The sequence below is a fragment of the Patagioenas fasciata genome, chromosome 4 (assembly GCF_037038585.1).
Source record: "Patagioenas fasciata isolate bPatFas1 chromosome 4, bPatFas1.hap1, whole genome shotgun sequence".
Taxonomy (NCBI): domain Eukaryota; kingdom Metazoa; phylum Chordata; class Aves; order Columbiformes; family Columbidae; genus Patagioenas; species Patagioenas fasciata.
The window spans coordinates 7,150,422-7,161,590 of record NC_092523.1 but is presented as its reverse complement, the minus strand read 5'-3'; the positions used below and the strand labels follow the sequence as shown (position 1 = coordinate 7,161,590).

Here is an 11,169-nt window from a genome sequence, read left to right as displayed (position 1 = left end):
CTAATTAAGTGGCAGTGTTATTACAGCAGGTCCTCGAGTCTCCGAACACAACCAACAGCGATTAAGCAGGCGTCAGCTACTGGGCAGGATTTCCCACTGCCCAGCTGTGTAATTATCACAGCAGCTAAGCCAAAATCATTTGACAAAGAAAACCAGCTGCAGGCTGCAGGTCTCAGAGATAGCACATGTCCAGCGGAGAGAGAAACAATAACCACTTCTCCTCTGTATTTTTCCAAAAGAAGACAAGCATGCCACATTCCTAGAGGAGTAGAGAGCAATATTGATTTCTGGGGAGCACCTGGAATAAGAATCAGGGGTACAATACAGCTTACTGCCGTTTTCTTGGAGAACTGAATGTTCACCGCTGCCTCCCTCACCCAAGGACATGGAGTTGGTAAGGGGGGAGGATTCGTTGTGCGGCTTTGAAATATCGACCCATGCTGCAGCATCACCCCCGCAGAGCAGGGCTGAGGGCTGCCTTTAATATCCCAAATAGAGCGCTGACGTGGACTTTGAGTGATGGAAAAGCTTTGAGTTTGTTTCCTGAATGGAGAAGCCTGTGACCGTACATATCCTACTGCCTCAGTTTCCCCATCTCTAAAATCATAGGATCATAGAAATAATTTTGGTTGGAAAAGACCTTTAAGATCAAGTCCAACTGTTAACCTAACACTGCCCAGTCCATCACTAAACCATGTCCCTAGAAAGTTCTACACATCTTTTAAACACCTCCAGGGATGATGACTCCACCACTGCCCTGGGCAGCCTGTTCCAATGCCTGACAACCCTTTCCAGAAGGAAATTTTTCCTAATATCCAATCCAAACCTCCCCTGGCACAACCTGAGGCCATTTCCTCTCATTCTATTGCTTATTATCTGGGAAAAGAGACCAACCCCCTCCACACTCCAACCTCCTTTCAGGCAGTTGCAGACAGTGATAAGGTCTCCCCTCAGCCTCCTTTTCTCCAGGCTGAACAGCCCCAGTTCTCTCAGCTGCTCCTCATCAGACTTGTGCTCCAGACCCAAATGACAGCATCTGTGTCAGCTGCCTCACTGGTTGTCTCAGCCACATGGCGCGATGCCTTCAAACAAACTGTACAGAGCCAACCCCACAGCTTGGGGGCTTTCTCCTGCCTGTCTGTGCCACCAGATGCACCTTCAAGAGATGTCTTCCCTCTCTGTGGTCACAAGGCTTTTGATTGCCTGTGATATTGCTGTTAGCATCTCCAAAGCTGTTCTCCCCTCCAAGCCACAAGCTGTGTGCCGTCAGGGGTGGCTGATGCACAGGGGGAACAGAGAGCCAAACACAGGAGAGACAAATTGGGCTGCCAGTGTGTATAGGAGAGGAACTGGAGTTATTTGGAAGAGCATACGCAGCTCCTTGCCATGGATCAACAGAGTGTTTAGTGGTGTAGCATGACCAATGCAGGTTAAAAGAAGATGTTGCAGCTGGGGAATGCACCACTGCCACCATCACCAGCATAGTGATATCTCCACCCGGCAAGCTACCCACCAGGTTCAGCTGACCTGTAGAGGTAGAGAGTCTTCCCCCAGTTGTTTTAGGTAAGTAGGTGTCACAGCACATCGCAGCATGGTGTAGAACTGGCTGTGAGGATCTCAACATGAGTCCCACATCCAGCACGTGATGATGGCCAGGACTGGACATAGGACTTGCCTGGACCTCCTGGCATGAAGGATGGTGTGAGTGGTAAGGTCCTTGGAAAAGGACAAGGACAAAAGACAACATTTTCTAGAGTAGCAGCACAAAGACATCTATCTCCATTTATATGTTTCCTACCCAAGTCCATTTTCATATCATCATCCAAAGCTCTCTCTTCACTCCCATTTGAACTTATTTGGAGTACTTTTCTCCCTTCTTTCAAACAGCCTGACAGGACCTTTTCTATAGGTCCCTCATGAACACTGTTTGCTTGGTGGAGCCTGCAAGCAGGGGCAGATCTCACTGCTGCTGCTGCACAGGGAACTCATCGCTTTCACGAAGGTCCGAGCCCCAGCCTCTAACTACATTCTCAGTGCCTGTGCAAATCTGCCAACCATTAGCAAATGCCTTCTCAGAGGGCTCTTCAGCCTGCAAATCCATTTGCACTTAAATTTCCGGCCACACAGCACTTGGCCTAGATGAGTAACGAAGTGTGTGACCTTCCAGCGATCAAGCATTGCTAATATCTCAACTATTTCAAATGTTTAATAACTTAATTTAATGCAGTGAGAATGATTTAATTGAATGCACAATATCTGTAGCAGCTAATTAACCACAGTAGCCCAAAGAGGTCTTGGACTTCATACAACCTTTCAATATAATTACAAATTTTTAACAGCAAAATGAATTTAAATCCAGCCTGACAGAGCAATCCATCTTCATCTCCAGATAAAAGGTAGCACACGCGGTATTAACATTTAAATAAAAGCCATGGGCAGTGGAGAGAGACGAGGAGCATTAGCAGATGTGCGGAATGAATTGCTAACAGCTCTGTGAGAGGGGAGGATGAGTGCATTGGATTGTGCAGGTTGGACTTACAACACAGACACTGACATTGCTTGCTCTGCCTGGAATCCATGAGTTCAGACTTCATGGCAAAGGTCCTTTAGGTCTACCTGTATCTCCCCTGGAGGACCAGAGGTGTTGTTACTGACTCAGCATGGCACACACCGGCAAGCACGGGTGATCACACCCCTGCTTTTATTAGAGCTGTTTTCCGCCAAAGTGGATCTGAACACAACAACCCTCTGACTCCTCTGTGCCTGTGTGGGCAAGAAAATGTCCCAATGGTCTTCTTGCACCCATCTTGCAGTGCCTCATCCTCTACCACCCTCTGACCCACCCCTGGAGCTTCTCCTGGAGATTTCCTCCTTTCCCATCCTCCCAGAGATGGGTTATGTGCCATGGCTTTGCAGGGACATGCAGATTCGGGTACAGAGCTTGCAAGGTCAAAGACTGACCACACTTGCTAGAGCCATGGTGGGGATTAAACTGGACTTTAAGAAACAAGGTGGGATTCATGGCCCCTTAGTGCAGCATTTCAAGTAATTCAGGGGAGCTGGAGGAGCCTGTTCCTCTCCACTGGCTGCAAAACACGTCAGAGGTGATTCAGGAAAGGAATATGTTTGGGTCCATCCCACATGCAGAGCATCTATGCGCACAGAACTGTTGTTTGCATTAATGGATGCAACAAATGTGGCATGGGGTCACTTCCTTGCAAAGCCCTGACATTCAGTAGTATCTGACCTGAAAACTCGACAACCATGAGATACCTTCCCAGACACCTCCTGGGTAACAATAACAAGAGGGGAAGAACATATTTGGAGTTTTAATTTGCTTTCTTGGTTTGAGCCTTCTGCATTCAGAGCCTCTCCTGAAAGCTGTGAAGGCGAGAAGCGGACTTTAAGTGAAAGGTGAGATTCCTCCTTCAACAAGCAACCACCTGCCCTCAGCCACTCGGATAAGGCATTTTAAGCCTCTCTGGAACCTGTAGTACTGTAAAGCCAGAGCAGTCCATTTCCATGGAAGTGCTCCCAATTTACACTGGTGTAAATAAGAGCCAGACTAGACTGACAGTAAAACAGAAAATAAAAAGCTAAAAAAGAAAATAAAACACAGATGTCCTACAATCGTGATAGTGTGTAGCATTAGTGGATATTAGTAGCTCAAAATAAATAGATAGGACATATAGGAACTATTTGTTCTTGCTGGTAAGAACGTTTCAGATTCCTACTTAGCTTGAATCTGTCAAAGACATTTTTTCCCCCAAGAGTTTGTGAAACATTACCATAAATCTGTCCCATGTAGAATTTTAATTGCCGAGTTCAAAACTAGGCTGACTCTGCCAAATGTGATAGCATCAGCTGGTGGCGTCATTTGTCATTGTTACAGGCAAATAAACCAGTGAGTTAATCAAAGGGGATGAAAAATGAGGTGGTTTCGTTTTTTGGAGTCCTGAATCCAATTCTTTCTCCTTTCTTCTCACCAGTCTGCACCAAAATGCCAGCAGCACCAGCTGGCCAAAAGGCGCTCGTTCAAAAATCTATTGTAGATAACACATACATTCTCAGCTGATAAGATCAAGGAGAACCAGGAGGAGATAATAGGGAGTAGGAGACAAAGAGAAAAAAAAGTATCTGGACAGTGCAGCTGAAGGAGATGAGCAGATAGGCAACCACTGCTGCTCAAACAGCATTTCGGTCCAAGGTCCCTCCAGATCAAACTGACACGAGATCTCTCTGGAAGGACAGAGCGGTGGAACATATTCTTTCAAGGGCCTTGGACTACTGCAGAAAACAAGCAGAGATCAAAATCTTAATGGGTCCGGGAGTTTGGGAATCCCATTTGTCAGCAATCTGCTGCCTGGAAGCTCAGATCTGGGCTTCTGCCAATCCTACGTGGATCCCAGCCTTGAGGTGTTGATTGACCACACGATCACTGCCCTTGTCTTGCAGACAGAAACAGTTGCCTCTTAATCTTTGCTCTTAATATGCCAGTGCTGGCTTTTAGCAGACTCAAAGTAGACATGAAGATAACATTTTTTGGTCAAAAGGCACCCTGTTTATCTCTTTCTTAGATCCCGTTGGTGAAAAGACAGGAATTACTAACCAAATGCAGACCTAATGTGTTTCATGTAGTACCAACTGATAGAGCAGGTTCCCTAACACTCAAGGGATTCAGTCAAAGGTTTCTCTTATCTCAGACTCCTGGCTTCCCTGAACCACTGTGAAGAAGTGATGCAGCCAGCACCACACTGGAAGTCTGTGTAGATGTACAGGCACTCACAAATGATCACAGCAGTGGGTTTAGCATTTGAAATGATAGCTGAGTGTACACAGTCCTAGCCTGTTACAAATGCAAAGTAAATGTATGACTGGAACCTTTGCACCTTGCAATTGTCGATACGTGCTTCATGGTTGACCCCAGGACAGAGCACAAGTCTTCAAAGTCCATGGCCAACACCAGGAAGAACATCTCTCTTCATTCTGAATACTTTGAAGACATCTTCTCATACTTTCTTTTCCCGGTTTGTTCGTCCCCCGCTACCTCTCCTAGCAAACTATACTATGAACCTGAACTCAATAGTCCTGATCTTACATTTGTGAAAAAAATGGAAGACTAAGAGCAAAACAGGGTCTTCTGCACAGCTCCACTCTCATCCTCCACTCAGCTGTTCTTACCCCTGCCAAAAAAGCCCCCAAATCTTGCACACATAACAGTTTTCACTCCTGCCTTTTCTATTGCTTAGTTTTCCCTCTCTTTAATGAGAAAACCACACTTTACTTTCATCATCCCTCAACCTGAAGTTTGCTCAGGCAGGATCAGAACAGATAAAGGGTGAGGACTAGATGCTTCTCTACAACCAGCTGTGACTCCTTTTAACTCCATCTTCTTGGCAATTTCACATCCAGAGGTGGGCAGGTCTGGCCCTGCCCAGGTGCTGCTTTCCTGACTGGGGGGTCTGATGGGGCAAGGTCAGCTACTCAGCTTCGCACTTTGAGATGCCGGAAGAAAAAAGCTGTTTTCTTCCTCCATTTTAATGGAATAGCTTCCTCAATAGATGTGGAACAGGAGGAGGGAACAGTAACATTCCCTCTTCTCAGAACTTCCACAGTTTTTAGGACATTTAAAAATTCCCCAGAGAAATAAGTGCGGACTTAGCCCAGAACCCAACAGCATCTGTGAAAAAAACCAAAAGGGTAATTTGAAGAAAAACAAAGTTGCCTCTCCCAGGGCTTGATCTTATGTTCTCTGAATTTGACCTCCCATCCACTAATGTGTATGAAAAACCCTCCACAATGAAACATTTCTTCATAGGCAATTATCTTAATTTTTATTACACAGGAATTCCTTTTCCTGTCAGACGGGGTTTGGGTGAGCTGAGTGTGGCTCATGGCATCTCTAGTTCCTCCCAACAGATATCTCAGTGGATGATCTCACAGAATGTGCATTTCCCCTCCACACAAGTTTCAAAATGGGACCACATCCCTGCAGATCTCCTACAGCCTGGAGGAGGGTGCATCTGATTTGTCCCTCCAGCTCAAAAAGAGCAGTGGACAGACATGCCACAAGTTTTCAGGAGGCAAAGGTTGAGACAGAAGAGAGAAATGCCATTCTAATAAACAAGTGGCAAGCAAGTATATGCTAGAAAGAAGGAACAAACTGCAAGAAAGAAGCAACATGAAGGCAATTTGGCATAATAACTGGTACAGTAGCAAGCTTCTTCAAGTAGGACATATGACCAAGATCTGTTTGCCTGAAATACAGTAAGTAGCACACTGGTATAGTCCGTACAACAAAAGCTGGCCTCAGAGGTCAAATTATCCTACGAGACTTGAGATCATCTACTTTGCAACAAGTGAGAGATCCTACGGATTAATATCTTGAGCTTGTGTCTACTGAGGATGGTCTTTGTAGCCCCACTTTTGGCATCATAGAGCACTGGTCATGGTCTCAGACCCCAGTGCCCTGTGGTAATGGCTCACTACTTCAACATGTTCCCGTTCTGAAAGCAGAAACCAAACAGAAAACACGTGTCATCTTGCCAAAACTCACAACTCCACTCCAAATCTCATGACCTTCGAACTCTCAGATCCTAGAAGCAAAGCTTTTACCTCTACCTGGAAATAATTCCTTGGTGGAGAGCACCCCATCCCTTACAAAAAGAAAAATAGTGCATGTTTTCACTCAACCCTACCAATGAGCTCCCATCCCCACTGAAGAGAGCCATTGTGGAGCAACTGCATTATACAAGATGCTAAGACCTCGTCCAGACCATAAAATATGCAACAAAACAGATTGCCAAATACCAGTCTTTTCCATGGTCCAAGACAAAGAGCCGCCCTGCAAAGCATTAATCCCTGCAGCTGCCTTGAACTATTCATGTCTCTTGGCTTTACGTAAGGACCCGCTCCATTTTGGCTACTGCTCTCACGGAAACAGAGATTTGCAGGGTCTTTAACACAATTAAAGGTCATTCTGTGAACAGAAAACCCAAAGATTTGAATGGGAGACTTATTTCCTAGTAGAGAAGGCCAGACTATTTATGTTAAGTGGAGAATAAATTTACTCAAAAATGCAGTTATGATTACACACATCAACACCTCTTTCTTTTATCTAATAGCTTCATGGTTTGTACACACACTTACACTAGAAGGGACCGCACTTCAACTTCCTCCTTCTCCTGGGGCAATCTGAACATCACACATCTTCCTGCTCCAAACCACCAAACCACAGGGCAGAGCTCCATAATTAAGCATTACCAAAGCCCAGTGAGTTGTCTTCTTGAGGTCAGCTCCGCAGGAGAAGTGTGTTGTCCCGTGGTCCAGCTGGGGACCATGCACCACCTCCTACTGCTGGGGGTGGCAGTACTCAGCTTCAGATGTCCCCCAAGAGAAGGTGACCTGTAGGAGACAGAAAACCACCTGCAGAAATGTGGGAAGCATCATGTTTTGCTGAGCTCTGGACAAAATATACTTACAGTCTAGATACAGGCTTCAGTGTGCCATCTAAGTCACCCTGTTATAGATCTCTGGTGGGGTTGCTCATCTTCTCATACAGACAGTGGAGGAAACTGCATCTAAGTTTCCTTCACTGCTCAAATAGATGTGTCTTTGCGTATGAAGCAGCTCCCACTTCCACACGGCTATTTGGTTCTTTCCTTTTCACACAAAGGCCTGAAAATAAAATGTTTTGCTTTAAACCAAAAGAACATTTGGTTCGACACAAGAATGTTTTTTTAATGTGTTGGGTTATTGAAAGAAAGCTAAAAATTTTGAGCTTGGCTGGAGCAAACCCTAAACTTTTTACAAATGTTTGGTTCTGTAACTAAGGCACACAAACAAACAAACAAAAATCTGTTTCTCACAGCTTAGCTTCTCATCCCAATAAAAGGTCTTTCTCCAAACCACTAGTTTTCAGTGAGTATGAGGTGCCATCTTTGGTGGTTTACTTATCTGGAGGCTAGGAGACCTCTGCTTAAAAGCAACTAGAAGGAATTCTGCCTAGTGACAAGAAGCCCATGTTTCTGGCACAAAAAGCTGTGGCAGTTTATGGCAAGATCAGTAGTAGCGAAAGTCATCACACCAGCAGCCAGACCTTATCGCATGTATTTTAACTCAAAATCACACAAAATGAGAGGCTGTGGTACTACACTTCCACTGTCCATGTGGTAGATGAGAACTTCTGGCCCCAGGCAATGTCTTATGGGTATAACTCTGAACAAGAAACAAAGATAAAGTTGTTTTGTTAGCAAAGGGACTTATTTTCCCCACCACTCTGGTTCCTGGCTGTCCTGAAGCCCCTCATGGCTCTGCTGCCATTACTTGCAAGTGCTCTGATAAAGTACTACCAAATCCTGGCTCCCAAGCCCATCCCACACCATTTTATGTGGCAGCAAACCCTCAGCTTAGAGGCTCACAGAAGTTTAATGTGCAGTGACTGAAATAACTTGTCTGTTTGGTGACCCAAAATGGCTCAGGCAATTACATATCCATTGGGATTCTTAGAGCTGTGGGGTGTATGGAAAGCAGTCTATATTGAGCCATCAGCTGTGAAAGCATTTTCACTCCTAAACATGTGAACAAACTGGGGAAAAAAAGTCAGGTCAGTGTTTTTCCAATGATTATGGCATTTGCAAGATGAATTTTTTTGTAAATCTGACAGCAAGCTGGACACAACAGCAAAAATTGAGGTATGTTGGTGCAGGCTCATCCCTCCTGTGTACCAGCTCCAGTGGGGTTAGAGTTGTTGTTGCTCCAAACACCCAAAATAAGGGTTATGAAATACAGGCTGCTTTATACTGTCATGTTTCATGTACGCAACTGTAGTGTATTAGGTAACCTGGTTTTAGAGGGGAGCCACAGATGGGGTTATACATCAGCAATTGACAAAAACACCTTTTGGAGCCTTCTCCAGCACAAAGGACTACTCAGAAGAGGACATGAAAAAGCAAAACTAACCCCCCAAACAGATATATTTTAAGGTGCACTGAAATAATGGATTTTGAACTGTACGGATTAAAAAATTGGGGTGGCAGACCTAATGAAACCTGTTTTACTCAAGGCTTTTTCCCTACAACAAGTCCACCCCGTCCCAGGCCAGAAAAGATGTGGCCAGTGGTGCCCTATGCAGCCATAATCTAGGTCCCTCCCATCAGTTTGTACAAATCCATTAAAACCCAATTGATCTATGAGACCACCTTGCCTTGGTCAAATTTGGTTACCCAAGTGATTCAGGCAAAGTTAATGACTGGATGGCAGAGAGGCTGCTGAGGAAAGGGAAAGGACCAAAGGAGGAACAAAAACATACCCAAGATACTTGGAAAAATCCCTGGGCTTTGAGCTGGCTACCAATTAAAAACCACAGGCAATGTGACTTAAGCCAGACTTGTGCAACAGGCTGCTTAGGAGTGTCCACAACTATTGAAACCCACGGACAGGGACACATTTCACTAATATCTCACTGACTTGCACCAACCCTCCAAGCTTGAACAGCGCTCGGCTACAAGCCCAAAGCCAAACTCTGTTAGTGAAGGCACTAGAAATCAGGACCAGGTTTTGAAATTGTGGGTAGCATAGACTTGAGTTAGGCAGCTTCAAGCAGAGGGGCAAACCCCCCATGGTGGGTGGAAATGCTTCACTTACTCTCTTCCCCAGGCTAATTCTCTGGATGCTGCAGAAATGCATCAAGCAAAGGCACTTTTTAAGCCTCTGTGGCAGAGGGTGAATCTGCTACCTCCACAATGTAGCTCCTCTGGCTTTAAGGGTTTGCCAGGCAATTGAACACCTGTGAGCAAGAAACCACTCCATGCTGCCATGGGGAAAGCAGGACTTAAGCTTTCCCTTGAAATACAAATGCTGATGCCCCAGAGTGGCATGAGCAAGGGTATAATCCCCATGAATTTCCACCCCATCAGGAAACCACCTCCAAGGCAAAGTTCAACCACAAAGGTTCAGAGTGGAAACGTTTCAGCCACTTGCTTTTCTTGGGCTCCTTGGCTGTTTTTGCCTTTTGTTGGCTTTACCTTCCTGCTGCTTTCTTGTTCTCCCCTCTCCCAATCAAATCTTTCTTCTGCAACTCCCACGCTGATCTCTCCGTTCGGTCCTTTTCATGGCATTTCTTCACCTGAGAGAGAAACAAAAGGCTTTATGCCCAGTTTCTATGCTCATTCCGGCACGGCACATGGCAGCTGTTCCCACAAAACACATTGCTCTCCTCTCCAAAATCCCCATTCAGTCTCCTTCATAGAGGAAGACATCCATCCCAGCTCACAGCGTTCAGCAGGGTTGATACGAGCATCGTGGGGCAAACCCTGACCCAACACCACTCCGTTATTAAAATGTGCCTCAAAATCAGCCATAAAAGCCCTGTGGACTGATCGTCGATGCTGCTGCTGAGCATTTTGCAAATATCCAATGATACAGCCCCTCTCCTACAGACACCACGATATAATTAGGCAAAAACGCGATGGAAGGAAAGATAAAAAGAAAATATGGGTAGATTTGGCACACAGCCTGCTGCTCTCTTCCTTTGTTTATAGTATATACGAGGGAGAAAAAGCAGAGAAGAACGGAGGATTTTGTGTATTTGCAGTGCACTCAGGTCTCGCAGCATTATTAAAGGCTAGTTTGGCGATCTGCAGTTTTACATTCTGTTTTTCCCAGGATTTGTGAAAAAGTACATGGGATAGGCAAAAAACACAGTACGAGGGGACTCTAAATCTCCTTCCAAAGACAATTAACTGCTATGATTATTCACTAATAATGAATCTGTGTTTGCAAACTAGCCCGACTTCAGAGTATGCTAAACACGTTATCATCAGCTCCGAGCTCGGTGAAACCCGATAGTGCTCCAAAACACGTCGGGTTCCTCGCTGCGAGGAGCACTGCTTGCTTTTTTATCTCCTGCCTCCACATTTCAGTATTATTTTAAAACTATAATTGAATTTCAATCGTGTGTGTGTGTGTGTGTGTGAAAAAAGGAAACACTTCTCCAAAGATTTACTGCACGTCTGTTACTGTGTGGGCTGTTTTGACTCCGCAGCATAGCAGAGACCATGCAAACCGCGCACTATTGGAATCAGTTCAAACTTTTACAGTCCTTCAAATTGGGGCTGGAGCCGGAGAGGAAATACTAAAATCCTGTATATACAACTTCTGTCTGTGAGG

General features: G+C 45.2%; 1 long non-coding RNA gene across 1 annotated transcript; it reads right to left on the bottom strand.

Annotated features, from left to right (window-relative positions):
• Positions 1–7,042: 7,042 nt before the first annotated feature.
• LOC139827892 (uncharacterized) lies at positions 7,043–10,119 on the bottom strand. The gene is made up of 3 exons (XR_011739015.1): positions 10,026–10,119; positions 7,482–7,677; positions 7,043–7,425 (listed from the first exon to the last, which is right to left on the bottom strand). It is a non-coding gene; the product is annotated as an uncharacterized lncRNA (long non-coding RNA).
• Positions 10,120–11,169: the final 1,050 nt, after the last annotated feature.